Here is a 9,688-nt window from a genome sequence, read left to right as displayed (position 1 = left end):
ATGAATGCAATTATTTATGAAGATATATATATATATATATATATATATATATATATATATAGAAAATAGTTAATAAAACATGTTAAAAAACACTTTCAAAAACAGTTAAAAACATATTTAATCTGAAAAGGAAACACTTAATAGGTGGATAGTCCTTAATCCGCGGAGTTTCGAAGAAATACTTTCCTTCTCATCAGAGGGTAGGAATTAGCAAAATGCGGGATTGGATTTTGCATACAAAAGTATTTGATGAAACTGCAAGTAAGTCGAAGATCTTACTTTATAACAAAAAGTGAAGCAGAGGGAATATGGTGAAGAAAAAGGTGATGTCACGTGAACGGGTAGTCAGGTAAAAGGTAAAGTATCCAATGATGGTAAAATCCAAAAAGTAAATCCAATAAAGTTAATTTCAACTTCCATTTGCACAAGTAAAATCCAAGGAAATTGCGTAACTGGAAGATGGTCCAAAATAATCCAAAAGGCCGAAATCCGTGGAATACTTCACAAATAAGTACAAGGAAAAAGAGGAAAAATTCCAATAATATTAATAAAAGAAAAATAAGATATGCGTTTAACACGGCTGCCGAGACAATTTTATTATATATATATATATATATATATATATATATATATATATATATATATATATATATATATATATATATAGATAGATAGATAGATAGATAGATGTTATTTGTTTTTGTTTTTGCGATACGTTGTGAATGAATTCAATTATTTACGAAAGTGCATTTTTACCTAAATGAGAGTTGGGAATAGTTTGCTCCTTAAACCAGCTTGGTAACCCCACATGGGGAGCGGCATTTATTATTCCCAACTCGCCTTTAGGCAAAAATATACTTTCGTAAATAATTGAATTCATCCAAAACGTATCGCAAAAACAAAAACAAATAACATCTACGTAAATCGCGATATATCCGAACAATCAACGAGGTGGACGAGTGGTAAGAGTTTAGGATTCATACCATGGGGGTCCCGATTTCGAATCTTGCTAGACTCAGCCATTCTGATGTATGTCAGTGGATAATTACATTTTTAAGACAACATATATATATATATATATATATATATATATATATAAAGAGATAGAGAAAAAAATCAACTAATAGGTAGGTAGATATGCAGATAGATATATACACTAGACTTTTAGCTCGTTAAAAACAGGCAAAAGTTATAGCCTGTTGACTTAGAATGCGGGCTTTATGTCAAATTGATGATTGATCATGATTAATTTTGTTCTCATTTTTGCATCAAACACTAATCCATTTTAATCCCTAACCGTGCATAGGACATGTACCATAATACTTAGATCGCTGACCCTTATCATAACAAAGGCCCATATAACATTTCGGCGAAATCAGGCTAGAAAAAATGGAACTGACAAACAATTCAAGGATTTATTTAGCAGAAACCTTTTTGATAAAGATTATTTGAAAGTGTGTTTTCGTCAGGAATCTTAGGTTCAAACGTGCAAGGAAATCGAAGTGTAATGTTCAAAATACAATAAACAGACAGTATATACATATATATATATATATATATATATATATATATATATATATATATATATATATATATATATATATATATACTAGCATTTCCAACCCGATGTTGTCCAAAGGTTTGGAGGTGTACATTGAGCAAAAAAAAAAAAAAAAAATCGGTCAATTTATTTTTTTTAATTTGACCTCTATATATTAAAAAAAAAAAGTCGAATCGTTGACCTTTGACCCCTTCATCGCCAAATTTCTGGCCGAAACGGATTATAAACATTTTCCCAACTCTCATTACCCTGTATATCATATTTCGAGTGTGTAGACTGACAATTAACAGAGTTATTGCGTTGGAAAATGTACACAGACACACACACACAGACATGTTCACATAATCAGTTTACAAAGGAAAACAAATAAAATTGTACGATCGTTTCTAAACATTTTTTTATTGAAAAAAAAAATATGTTTTGAACAATAATTTGATAAAAGATTTTCTTTAAACAAAGTCTCCTCATCAGCAAAAATAGTGTGGGGGAGGTTTAAAGACACCAAAATAAAACTAGCATTTTTTGTAGATATTCATGGAAATATATAAAAAAATCGAAATAAAGAAAAAGAAGTTAATGATTTTTATGTTGATAAATAAAATTTTAAAAAAATAGGGGAGAAAAATAAGATTAACAGAAAAATATTTTTAATATTTCTAATAATATATATATATATATATATATATATATATATACACCTTTTTTCCGCTTGCTTGTGTATATATATATATATATATATATATATATATATATATATATATATATATATATATATATATATTACTAGCATTTCGACCTGGCGTTGCTCGGGTGTTTGGAGGTATACGCAAAAAAACAAAAACAGAAAAAACTGTAATTTTTTTTTTTTTACCCCTATTATGACACCTTAATATTTATTGTTTTGAGCTCAAATCAAGTTATTAAGTTAGATCCATGTCCAAGGAACCATTATCTAAAATGTCAAGTGTTTAGACCCAAAATTGTCGGAGGAGTTTGGTAGAGTTCTCAAAAGTCAAATCGTTGAAGGTTGAACCCTTAACAGCGAAATTTCCGGCCGACCCCCGATCACATGGATTTTCCCAAATCTCAGTACCCTGTATATCAAATTTTGAGTCTGTAGACTAAAAATTGACAGAGTTATTGCGTAGGGAAATGTACACACACACACACACACACATACACACACGCACTTTCACTTTTATAGATATACTAGCATGGGTGCCCGGCGTTGCCCAGGTGTTTTGAGGTGTATGCTGAGCAAAACAAAAAAAAACGGTCAATTTTCTTAACTTTATCAAATTTCGAGTCTGTAGACTAAAAATTGACAGAGTTATTGCGTAGGGAAATGTACACGTACACACTTTCACTTTTATATATATATATATATATATATATATATATATATATATATATAGAGAGAGAGAGAGAGAGAGAGAGAGAGAGAGATAGATAGATAATTGAATAAGCACATTTTTCTCATATATATATATACTAGCGGGGGTACCCGGCGTTGCCCGAGTGTTTGTTTCCAGGACGGGGGAACTAAACTAAACTAAAGAAATAAATAAAATAAACTGATGTGAATTTATTATACATGAAATAGTTATCTGTCGATATGTTTCGTCGTATCTACAGCTCATCAGCCCAGCTGTTCGATTCCACAGCCATAAGTCTGGTGGTAGATGGACTACCTGCTAGTTAATTGCTTTAATATGATGTATATTTGTGTAATATTCACACTAAATATTAAAAAATGTTATGGTAGGTAAGTAGGAAGGATCAAACCCGGAGTCATGAGTAAAAGTAGGAAAATAAAGTGTGAAAAAAAAAAAAAACATCTGCAACGTTAACAGTTCGGCCACCAAGAAAAGTCCATTCCAGTTGTTTAGGAAAAAAAAAAAAAAAAAACGACTACGGTAGGTCGGCGCGAACGTGAAAATATAATATGAGTTGTCCAGCACGCTAACCACTACGCCACAGAGCACTGCAGCTTAGTTTAGTGATTTTAAATAACTTGACATGAAAGAACTACGAAGCCAAACCGGTGTTCTCTTCTCAACTGTTCCTTGTGAACGATCCCCAAACGGTGTTAAGTGGTGGCAGGGGGAGGAGGAATTTATTAGAGAGAAAATATTTGACAACTTCCATTGATCTTAACCGAATTTGGCCGTGACTTCTCAGCAGAAAAAGTATAGAAATCTAAGATTATCGAGGAATTTGAGAAATAATAAGCCTATAACACACCTCAGATATTGTTCTGCCGTTTGTGCATATTATATTTGCATGAAATATCTTGATTTTCAATCCTATTAATGTCAAAATCAGACGGGAAAAAATGAGTTCATTTTATTTATATAGATATATATATACTAGCGGGGGTACCCGGCGTTGCCCGAGTGTTTGTTTCCAGGACGGGGGAACTAAACTAAACTAAAGAAATAAATAAAATAAACTGATGTGAATTTATTATACATGAAATAGTTATCTGTCGATATGTTTCGTCGTATCTACAGCTCATCAGCCCAGCTGTTCGATTCCACAGCCATAAGTCTGGTGGTAGATGGACTACCTGCTAGTTAATTGCTTTAATATGATGTATATTTGTGTAATATTCACACTAAATATTAAAAAATGTTATGGTAGGTAAGTAGGAAGGATCAAACCCGGAGTCATGAGTAAAAGTAGGAAAATAAAGTGTGAAAAAAAAAAAAAACATCTGCAACGTTAACAGTTCGGCCACCAAGAAAAGTCCATTCCAGTTGTTTAGGAAAAAAAAAAAAAAAAACGACTACGGTAGGTCGGCGCGAACGTGAAAATATAATATGAGTTGTCCAGCACGCTAACCACTACGCCACAGAGCACTGCAGCTTAGTTTAGTGATTTTAAATAACTTGACATGAAAGAACTACGAAGCCAAACCGGTGTTCTCTTCTCAACTGTTCCTTGTGAACGATCCCCAAACGGTGTTAAGTGGTGGCAGGGGGAGGAGGAATTTATTAGAGAGAAAATATTTGACAACTTCCATTGATCTTAACCGAATTTGGCCGTGACTTCTCAGCAGAAAAAGTATAGAAATCTAAGATTATCGAGGAATTTGAGAAATAATAAGCCTATAACACACCTCAGATATTGTTCTGCCGTTTGTGCATATTATATTTGCATGAAATATCTTGATTTTCAATCCTATTAATGTCAAAATCAGACGGGAAAAAATGAGTTCATTTTATTTATATAGATAGAAGAATAGATAGAAAGAATAGAAGAGATATATATGTATAAGGAATGAAAAAATATACCAGCGGTGGTTGACGTTATGTTTAAAGAAAAAATAGAAAAAAAACGAATGAAATTATTAAAAAATCAACCTTTCGTCCCTGTTTCAGAGGACATCTTCAGGATAATTGAAATAAAAATGTGATAAAAGAAAAAGTCATAGATCGTGCGAAAAAAGACAGTTTTTTAAAATCCAACCCATGTCGGGAAAGGACGAATATGTGTGCGTATGGGAAGGTTGTTTGATGTCTATATATACACTTTTAAAATGCATTAAAATAAATATGTACATTATTTTATTTTTTTTTTTTCTTCTGCGAAACTACTCATTTTCCTGAAACATTCAAAGAAAGATATATATAGAGAGATATATATATAGTCATCTACATACAGTACTGTTTCGCTGTATCACAGCTCATCAGTGCGGCTAGGCAGACAATTAACTCAAGTCAAGATCGAAACCCGACCGCCCAAACGTCAGTCAAGGCTTCTAACCACTATATATATATATATATATATATATATATATATATATATATATATATATATATATATATATATATATATTTGTATGTGTGTGTGTTGATTTTGTTATCTTTTGCGATAATTATATTTAGTGTGAATATTACACAAATATACATCATATTAAAGCAATTAACTAGCAGGTAGTCCATCTACCACCAGACTTATGGCTTTGGAATCGAACAGCTGGGCTGATGAGCTGTAGATACGACGAAACATATCGACAGATAACTATTTCATGTATAATAAATTCACATCAGTTTATTTTATTTATTTCTTTAGTTTTTTTTTTTCGATTCTCTTTTAAAGAGGAAAAATAATTATAAGAATAGAAAAAAACATTAAAACATAAAAAGAATATAAAAATAGAAAATTGTAAAAATATCATCTAAAATTAAGAAATACGAAAGTGAGATACTTACTCAATTCGAAGGGACTCGAAAAAATAAAGAAATATAGAAATAAAATAAAAGTTTTTGAACGACTTGAGTCCAAACTGCTTGTTCACGTAAAATAGGCATTATGATTATATTCGTATTTGCTATTAAAAAAAATGCTCTGCCGAGGTTGCTCCAGTTCTGTCCAAACTTTACAATAAATGCATCAACAAATATTGTTTTCCCGATTGCTGGAAAACCGCATCTGTGGTACCAGTCTTCAAGAATTCTGGTGAAAGAACTAACCCACTAAATTATCGCCCCATTAGCCTCCTCCCCCTTTTCGCCAAAATATTTGAGTCCTTAGTTAATCAAGCTCTAGTCCAGCACCTAACAGCTGCTAAAATCCTGACTGACAAACAATATGGATTCAGGCAAGCCCGTTCAACAGCAGATATCTTAACTGTAGTTTCTGAACGTATATACCGTTCATTGGATAAAACAGCGGAGGGTAGAGCGGTTGCCCTTGATATATCTAAGGCTTTTGACAGGGTATGGCACGATGGTCTTCTAAGGAAAATTAGATCATATGGAATCACTGGAAGAATTCATAATGTAACTAAATCCTTCTTAAGTAATAGAAAAATCAAAGTTGTCCTCGACAGTCGTACATCCAAACAATATGACATAAATGCGGGAGTACGTCAGGGGTCTATCCTTTGACCTCTATTATTCCTGATATTCATGAATGACCTCCCTGATAAAATTGTTTCGGAGATGGGTATATTTGCCGATGACACCACTCTCTATAACAGATATGAGGGGAAAACAAATGAACACATATCCAAGGAAATGGCAGAAGCTCTAGAGGATGACCTCCAATCCGTAGTGGAATGGAGACAAAAATGGTTGGTCACATTCAATGCTGCTAAGCCTAAGCTTGTTTCCTTCAATAACTACAAGAAACCTTCTCTACCACCAATAGCAATGGCCAAGAACACATTGCCTGAAAGTACTTCTTTTAAACTCCTCGGCCTAACGTTTACAGGGAATATGAACTGGAATAGATACATTGAGAGCATTGCCAGGGCTGCTGCAAGGAAGGTTGGCTCCCTCTACCGTGCTAGAAAACTACTTACGCCTGACAGTATCCTATACCTCTATAAGGCAACCATTCGCGCATGTATGGAGTACTGTTGTCACATCTGGGCTGGTGCATCTGCTGCTTGTCTCTCGCTCCTGGACAGGGTTCAAAAGAGAGTCGCCAACCTGATAGGTCCTGAACTGTCATCTAGGCTTCAGCCTCTGTCCCATCGACGAGATGTTGCATCCCTCTGCCTGCTCTACAAATACTTTAATGGTGAATGCTCTGACGAACTGCAAACACTTGTACCTCCCCGACGTAACTACCCCCGACAAACCCGACAAGCTACTAAGTCTCATCCCTTTACAGTAGATATCCCTAGGTGCAAGAAAGCCTTTTACTCCAATAGTTTCTTCCCCAGAACTGCGGGTCTTTGGAACTCCCTTCCGGGATTCTGCTTTCCCAACTGCAATGATATGCAGAAGTTCAAGTGTAATGTTAACAAACATCTTTCTACTCATCTCCCTTCATAATGACCCCGCTAATTAAGTCCCTAATAGTAGCCCCCTGCTTCAAAGTGGCACTGTGCCTTGTTTGGGGTGAAAATTGAATTAAAAAAATAAATAAATAAATAACAAATTCATTTTAGTGTCTGAAGAGTAACTATTTTTGGAATATTTTTAAATGATATAATGCTTGAATTTGTCCAAATAGTTACGAAACAATTGTATGATGTTCTTACTTCATATTTTTTGTCTTACAAAAATATTATACTCATGCTTGATTATGAAAACCGATAATCATGAAGCTTAATGAATTGAGTTAATTTATAATGACTTTTATTGATATATGAATATTACAAAATAGAAATGTGTAAAAAAATGTTGGTAAAAAAATATTAATAAACTAAAACTGCTTCTTAAAGTAAGCTGAAATATATATTAATGAAAACCAAAGTTGGCAAAAACGAAAAAAAAAAGATATCTAAATTAATCCCTCGATAAAGTTATTTTGGATAACTCAAAACGGATGCCGACAGGCATGTTTAAAAAGAAAAGAAACAAATCAGAAATATCTGCGAAGTTATTGTTGGAACTTCCCACACGGAACTGAAATGTGTCGCACAGCGTCGAGAGACTAGATTTAGGTTTCTTTCTTCCCTTACAAAAGATTTTACTTGGACTAACTGCAGCAATGGCAAATTGTTAAAAGAAAAGAATATCACATTATTAAGACATAAAGTATACATGATGAATATGATCCAAGCAGATGGGACAACGAAATGGGGTTTCATTCTATATTAATAAACAACTTTATTTGTTATCTTCGTTAATGGCGTTGGTGGAAGAGAGAAACTGGTTAGTAGGTTGAAGTGAAAGATAGATTTAATATCATGCCGGCTGGTTGAAGGAGAGAATAGTGCAGTTCCGTTTATATGTATTTACGGCTAGTAGTCATCGAGATGGAGGAAGCCGATTAAAAGAGAAAGAAAGGGCAAAGACTTAAGTGTGTTCACGTGTGTGTGTGTGTGTGTATGTGTGTGTGTGTGTGTGTGTGTGTGTGTGTGTGTGTGTGTGTGTGTGTGTGTGTGTGTGTGTGTGTGTGTGTGTGTGTGTGTTGGTGTATGTTCTTTAGCATGATAAAGAATGTTCTTTTGGGTACCGCACATGGAAACAAACGGGAATTTGAAAGGTCGCCATATTAGCTTGGCGAAAGCCCCAGGCTAATGTCTGCTGCCATTGGAAGCCAGTAAGTGAGAGAGAGAGGGTTTGTGAGTTTGCCTTTTATATACTTGGTCACGTACTTGGACAAGCCAGGAGGAAATGGATTTCAAATCGCGAACTGTGAGAATAAGCTCCTGTCTATAATTGTAGCGAGTGTCGGCTGCTACAGGTCTACCACTACAACACTAAAAATGAGGAGAAAAAGAATAATTTCACCAGACTGGATCAGAATACAAATGGAAATTTTACAGACTAAAACAAGAAAACAAATGATTGCAAAATATACAAAATTAAAACAAGGATATGGTTACCATGGTTACCGTCGTTAGAAAACTTCGAAATGGACATGTTGAACATTGCGAGATGTCTAAAGATTAAATAATGTAAGAATACATGAACCATTAAATAAGAAGTATAAATAAGGCATTTAAAAAAAATAATTGAAAATAATTACCGTCGTTAGAAAACTTCGAAGCTAAACACACAGTAGCACAACTCTTGTCTCCCGGAACATGACATCACACAACTCCCCATCTCCTAAACCGGTCATACTCTCCCTCTCATATATATATATATATATATATATATATATATATATATATATATATATATATATATATGAGAGGGAGATGTCTATCACCCCCCCCCTCTTATCCTTCATTCTCGGTTTTGGATCCGTGCCATTCAGCAGCCTTCCACCTCTGTTATCGATTTTATTTGAGTCATCCTTCACATACCACAATGGAATCTCCACCCCCACCTCACACACACAACAAAACTATAAACTATTTATTTGCCGTGAAACGGTTCAAACTCGTATATTAATAACAATATCTCCACAAATGTAGAAACTGCTTGGTGAAATTGATCCACCAAGTAAATGCTGTTCGAACCTCTTCTAGTTTACTAAACATCCCCTCCCTAAGTACTGAATGGTCACCTGGAAAACTTTTTCTATAGCCATCAATGTTGTTGCACAAAGATATGAAATAAAGAAAATCCACTTCAAGCAGCAAGAACAATTGCTGGCATAGTATATATAAGCATATGAACATTGCCAGATGTCTAAAGATTAAATTATGTAAGAATACATGAACCATTAAATAAGAAGTATAAATAAGTTATTACAGCAAATTAATTGACAATC

This window comes from Euprymna scolopes, chromosome 32 (assembly GCF_053919585.1).
Source record: "Euprymna scolopes isolate OS-2025 chromosome 32, ASM5391958v1, whole genome shotgun sequence".
Taxonomy (NCBI): Eukaryota; Metazoa; Mollusca; class Cephalopoda; order Sepiida; family Sepiolidae; genus Euprymna; species Euprymna scolopes.
Note: the sequence above shows the minus strand (reverse complement) of the source record.